The sequence below is a fragment of the Lupinus angustifolius genome, chromosome LG01, assembly GCF_001865875.1.
Source record: "Lupinus angustifolius cultivar Tanjil chromosome LG01, LupAngTanjil_v1.0, whole genome shotgun sequence".
NCBI lineage: Eukaryota > Viridiplantae > Streptophyta > Magnoliopsida > Fabales > Fabaceae > Lupinus > Lupinus angustifolius.
The window spans coordinates 12,357,690-12,365,323 of NC_032009.1; positions in this window are offsets into that span (position 1 = coordinate 12,357,690).

Below are 7,634 nucleotides of genomic sequence, written 5' to 3' on the forward strand. Positions count from 1 at the left end.
GAATACTCAAATGTCTAAAGTGACATTGATAACTTATAACATCTATGATTTGATCAATTATACTGAAAACTTAGTGCCACAAGTGTAGCCTCTATTTTTGGTGAACCCGATATATAGTATCCACACTCTTATTCTTTATTGCCTACCTTTTGATCATTTTGTCCATATAAAGGAATTCTCATTAAAATAATGTTTTAACTTCAGTTGAGTATTTGTGCATTTAACCAAATATTATCGAGATAAGTCTACTTTTATGCAATCACCCACATTTCTGAATAAAAAGTTCAGTTAAGGTAAAAAATTAAATCATTACTTTATTACTAGTAGACACAATTAAACAACTTTCTCATGTTAGCCTTTTCTATTTCAATTGTTATGAAAGCTTAACCTCTATAACAAGACGTATGTATAGTGATGTAAAGTTTCGTTAGATTCTCGAAATGACCAAAAATAAGGGTTCAAAACTGCGAAAAAGATTAATTCATTGTCTATAAGGTGATGAGATACTTTTGTTAGTACAAAAAAAATCATCCTCTGTATTAAGCATCCCACTATGTTGAAGATGAGGTCCCCAAATATAGACACAAGTACTTAGTACACATAGCGAAAACTACAACTACAGGAATTACATATTCTCATGATTTATCATGTCAACAAAACACAAGTTTGTGATGATGTACCAAAAGAGTTGCAACTGAAAAATATTGGCAATAATGATGTATAAAAGGTCAGTGGACAAATGTAGAGAACCAGAACTGCTAAACAAGACTCATCAATCTTATTTACGCTTTCAGTCCTAAAGTAATTAAATTAGTATGTGTTAGAAGATGCTGAAATTTAGTAGAAGCAACTATAAGATTAAGGAATAGACTAAGAATTTTATGTCATTCATATATGCTTCTAGAATAATGTAGAGTAATGAAGAAGCTATGGCAATGCTAGGCTATAAATAGGGATTTGAGATTTCAAATGGGTGTGAAAAAAGAAACCAAGCATCCAAACTGTGAAATAATTCTCCTCTATATTTATCCCCTGCATCTTTTCTAAGTGCCTGAAAGCCACTATATTAATAAATCTATTTTGCAAACTTTGTTACTCCAATCACACCTCTAAAAATATTCTAGTTATAAACAGTAGTATCAAAGCTATGTTTGGTCATACACTAGACATAGAATATTACTCTATTTACTTTTTAACTACCTCTAAAAATATTCTATCCATACTAAACCATCTTTATACCTCTAAAAATCTTCTAGTTATAAACAATGGTATCACAACTGCACTATTCAGTCTTCATCTATTCTTATCCAAATTTTTTTTGGAGAAAACTATGATTTTTGGACACAAAAATGACTACTTTCGGTTCCAAGATTTATGGGACATTGTAGAAGAAGGATTTACTACTCCGGATAATACTTCAACTCTTACTATGGCTCAGAAAAAGAAGTTGAAAGAAAATATGCAAAAAGATGCAAATGCGTTATTTATTTTACAACAAACCTTGGCAGAGAGTATCTTTCCAAGAATAATGGGAGCTACAAGTGCCAAAAAAGCATGGGTTACACTAAAGGAGGAGTTTCATGGCAGTGATAAGGTACGCATCATTAAACTTCAAACTCTTAGACGTGAGTTTGAATTACTTAAATTAGAGTGTCTGAGACCATAAAAAACTATTATTCTAAAATAAAAGAAATACTCAATTAAATGAATGCATATGGGGAAAATAATCTTGACAAAAGAATTGTTTAGAAAATTCTAATTTCAAGTCCCCAAAAATATGACTCAATAGTTACTATAGTTGAACAAACCAAATATTTGTCTATTCTGTCAGTGACATCAATGTTATTAAAACCGGACCGATCATCAAACCGGTGAGGGTACTGATTTAGTGGTTTAGTGGTTCAACCAGTGGTTCAGTAATTAAACCGCATGAGATTAAACCGGTTAAACCGGACATACATGCTTATATATATATATATGTGTGTGTGTAAACCTGTAACAAAAATTATCTAATATGTAGATACTCAAATTTATAATCCATATTTATAGTCAAAGTAAGAATTCTCATAAACAAACAACTTTAATAAATCCAAAGTCTAAATTACAAATATAAATAGTAATCCACAAATACTAGTCTTACTTAACAAACTCGAAACATATGACGCAAGTTCATAACTCAGTCTACAAAACATATTATATATTTAAAACTTTAACACTAAAGAGTCAAAGTTGTTTCATATTGAGGTTCCATTTCTTCACCATTTAAGTCCAAAATTTGACTAATGTTGTCTTCAACTAGGTTCACATTGCATCATCATCATCTTCTAAATTTAATTAATCTACAACAATATCATTTTTTCATACATCAATTTTCGTACAAGTTAACAATAAAATAAATTAGTTATTAGAACCAAAACTGCTAATGCAATAAAAAACATTACATGTATGAAGAAAAATAAAAAATAAAATAGTTATTAGTTGTGCATCATCATCATCTTCTAATTCTATGTGGTACGTGCCTATGTGGGGTTCTTTAAAATTACATGTATGAACCGGCCGGTTCAATCAAATTTCGGCCGGTTCACCGGTTTTGACACGGTTCACCGATTTTTCACCGGTTTTGATGCTTAGCCGGCACAACACTTGTTTCGTACCGGTTATGGGATCGGTTGACTGGTTCTCTGGTCGAACCGGCCGGTCCGAACCGGTTTTAATAACATTGAGTGACATAACTAATGGGTTCTCTAGAAGCTTATGAGCAAAGATTGAGTATGCATGACGACGGTTCATTAGAAAATGCCTTTCAATCAAAGCTCAAACTAAGGTCTCATAATAAAGAATATGAAAGAAGAAATAATAATGGTGTAGAACATTCTAGAAACAAAGAATTTTCTAAAGATTTCTCTAGAAACAATCAAGTCAAATATCTTCCATGCAGGATCTGCAAGAAGTTAGGCCATTCGAAAAAATATTGTTGATATCGAGGAAAGATAAAATACCAATATTGTAAAATATTTGGGCACTCAAAGAAAAATTGTCACAACAAAAATAATCATTAGGACCATTTCACTAAAGAATGTCAACATGACCAACAACTATTCTATGCCAACCAAGTCTATAGTCGTGATAAAAAAGAAAACTGGTACTTGGATAGTGGTTGTAGTAATCACATGACTAAGGGTGAGACCATTTTTAGAGACATTGATGAGTCCGTCAAAGTGCAAGTTCGATTGGGTAATGGCACCATGGTGGAGTCCAAAGGTAAGGGCACTATCATGGTGGAGACACAGTCAGGTACACGACTTATTAAAGTGTTAGATATCAGTGGACAGAACTTACCTAGAAGGGGGTTGAATTGGTGTCGTGGTTATCAATTACCGCTTTTTGCACCAAATCCCTATTCTGGTAAAATCATAGTTAATCGATTAATTGTATGTCTTAATTGATTAACACATAAAAAACAACAAGATGCAGAATGGCTTCTTGCACAGCAAGTCACCGACGTTCAAGAACAGATAAAGCAAATATTTTTATACAAAACTGAACTAGATACAACAACCTAACAATATCTAAAATATCAACTAATATCATGCAATAATAAGAGATAATAGATAGAAAAAGTCCGCAAAAAGGAATTTTATCCTGGTTTGTTTGCAGGTCCACTTGAAAACTACATCCATGCCTCCCCTTCTGATCTCGGGAGATTTTCTTCACTAATATTGAACATAATGTATAGTTACATGCAAACTTCTAATACAACACTTAGACGCTCCCTTCTTAAATCCATGAACCCACTTTCTTGGTTTGACTCTCCCAATCGCCTAAAAAACCCTTTCTTACGATCTAGCCCCAGCAAAGAACTCATTCTAAACTCAAGACCTTTAAGTCTTGGTGAAGACACACCGAATCTCTTAGGTGATAAGATACCAAGAGACAAATTCCCTTATTACAAAAATAATACACAAAACTGAGTTTTATAAAGCACACTTTTGCTCAAAATATTACAATTAAAACTCGGCTAAAACCCATATACAAGACTCACAAGATAATATGACTATGTATGAGTTTATGAAAATGCAGAAACATAGAATTTCTACCTAAAATTCTCTTAAAGAAATGCAAGAAAACATGCAAGAAAAGATAGGAATGTTTAACATATAAGACACATGCAATATGATGACAATTAAAGCCTAAGCATGGTACTATCTCTCACTATCTCACAATGCATTTCACTCTACCTATATGACACAATTAAACATGAAAATATGCACCTAGAAATTTTTAAAAATGAATGATATGATGTTGTACATGATCTGAAAACATATTGAACCGATTAAGTACCCATTTAATCAATTAACGGGTTGATGGGAATAACTGTTTTATGGTTTTCAATTATCTATTGGAACCGTAATCACGTTAATCAATTAACACATCTCTTAATCGATTAACTAGCACATTTTCAGCTAATTGATTAAATGGTAAACAACCTATATGTTATGCTTATCAACTATACATGTTTTACCAATATATTATGCCTAAGATGCACAAGTAACATGTATGATTAATGAATGAACACATAATGATCTAGATGGAATGTCGCATGTAAATGAAATGATTACTTTTAAGGCTTGTGATAATTGCATCCAGGTTTACCTAACCTAGACTCAATATCTAAGGCACACATCTTAGACTTCTATAAATAACTCTATTAAAGAACCTAGTCTAGATATGAAACCCTTGAGGCTACGGAATGTTGATTTATTGAATCATCTTCAAGCTTTCACTAAGTTCTTGTCTTCATCAAAACATAGCAAATTCTAATAGTGCTCTACTTGACAATTTTCACTTTCACAAAGATGTCTTACTAGTTCCTAACCTTAAAGAAAATCTCTTGAGCATTGGCTGAATGATGGAGAAAGGCTACTCTCTCCACTTTGAGGGAGATACAGGCAATATATATGACAATAATAGAAAGCTTAAAATAGCCCAAGTTAAAATGGAGAAAAGAAATAGAAGTTTTTCAATAACTTGGAAATATGCTACTAGCATTGCCATGAAAGTTCAAGTGGATGAATCATGGTTATGGCATAGAAGATTTAGTCATCTTAACAATCAAGCCTTAAAGCTATTATATCATAAAAGAATGATGAAGGATCTTCTGTGCATCTAAGAGAATGAAGGAGCTCTAGAAGGATTTCTACTTGGGAAGCAACATAGACTACCCTTTTCAAGTGGGAAAGCTTGGAGAGCCAAACGCTTGTTGGAGCTTATCCACACCGACGTTTATGGACCAATGAGGATGCCATCACTCACTAATAATAGGTACTTCATCCTTTTCATTGATGACTTTTCTAGAATAACATAAGTCTACTTTATAAAAGAAAAATCAAAAGTCTTTGGAGCACTCAAGAAGTTCAAGGCCTTTGTCGAGAAGCAAAGAGGAAAACATATAAAAGTACTCAAAAGTGATCATGGCAAAGAGTACAACTCTCGCGCGTTTTGATAAATTTTGTAAGGATGAAGGCATAGAGCGTCAACTCATAGTTGCTTACACTCCACAACAAAATGTAGTGTCTGAAAGGAAAAATCACACGGTCATAGAGATGGCTAGATCAATGCTCAAGGAGAAATGTTTGCCAAACACCTTTTGGGTTGAAGCAGTTTATACAACTATCTACATAATGATCAGATGTCCAACAAAGGCAGTCGAAGGTAAAACTCCTATAGAAGCTTGGAGTGATAGAAAAGAGACACTCCCACATGAACAATCTTCACCAGAATCTTCTCCGAGACAATTAAGATCTTTGGTAGATATATATGATACATGCAACTTAGCCATAGTTGAACTTGGAAGCTTTGAAGAAGCATCAAGGCAAGAAGTATGGGTCAAGGCAATGGAAGAAGAGATAGAGATGATCGGGAAAAACAACGCATGGGAGCTAGTAGATTGTCCAAAAATAAAGATATCATTGGAGTAAAATGGGTCCTTAAAACAAAGCTCAATCCTGATGGTACTATACAGAAGCACAAGGCGAGACTAGTAGCCAAGGGCTACTCCCAACAACTAGGAATCGACTATAATGAAACATTTTCTCTAGTTGCTTGTTTAGATACTATAAGAGCTCTAATAGCTCTTGCAGCAAAAAGAGGATGGAGCATTTACTAGCTAGATGTCAAGTCTGCATTCCTTAATGGAGTAATTCAAGAAGAGATCTACATGGAGCATAGAGAAGGGTTCATGAGCAAGGGCAACGAAAACAAAGTGCTACGATTGAAGAAGGCTCTATATGGCTTGAAGCAAGCTCCTAGAGCATGGTATAGTAGAATTGATCAATACCTCATCGATAAAGGATTCAGGAGGAGTAAGAGTGAGTATACACTATACATTAAGACCCAAGGTCAGTATGATACTTTAATCATTTTCTTGTACATAGGTGATCTTATATACACTAGAAACAATTTAAAGATGATAATAGAGTTCAAAGAAGACATGATGAAGACATTTGAGATGATAGACTTAAGACTAATGCACTACTTCCTCGGAATTGAGGTAAATCAAAGAAAAGAAGGCATCTTCATCTCACAAAAGAAATACACAGAAGAACTACTAAAGAAGTTCAATATGTGTAAATGCAAACTAGTTGTTACGCCACTCGTGACTAATGAGAAACTATATCAGGATGATGGATCTCCATAGACAGATGCATCTCTCTATAGGAGTTTGGTCGGGAGTCTTCTATATCTCCCTGCCAAAAGACTAGATATCATGTAGGGTACAAGTCTTCTATCAAGATTCATGCAAAGCCCAATTCAAATTCACTTTGGAGTTGGAGAAGGAATTCTTAGATACTTACAAAGAATAAAAGAGTTCGGTATATGGTATAAGATCAATATTAACTCAACATTGCACGACTACATTGACAGTGATTGGGCATGTTCAATGGATGATATGAAGAGCACACCAGGTTATGCCTTCTCACTCAGATCAGGAATATTCTTTTGGGCATCTAAGAAGCAAGCAATCATTGCACAATCAACCGCAGAAGCTGAGTACGTAGTAGCTGCAAAGATGACCAACCAAGCTATATGGCTTAGACGAATACTCAATGATATGGGAGATCAAGAGACAAAGCCTAATACAATCTACTGTGACAACAAATCAGTGATATCGATAACAAAGAATTCAGTCCATCACAATAGGACAAAATATATCGCCATTAAATATCATGTTGTTAGATAAGCAATTGAGAACAAAGAAAGTTCAAATTGTAGACATATTCACCAAGGCATTACCAAGACCGAAGTTCGAGCAACTACGACCGTTACTAGGAGTCACAAAAAATTGCATCAAGGAGGAGTATTAGAAGATGCTGCAATTTAGTAGAAGCAACTAGAAGATTAAGGAAAAGACTAAGAATTTTATGTCATTCATATGTGCTTCAAGAAAAATGTAGAGTAATGTAGAAGCTATGGCAATGCCAGGCTATAAATAGGGATTTGACATTTCACATGACTGTGAAAAAAGAAACCAAACATCCAAGTTGTGAAAGAATTTTCCCCTACATTTATCCCCTATATCTTTTTGAAGTGCATGAAAGCCACTATATTAATAAATCTGTTTTTCAAACTTTGTT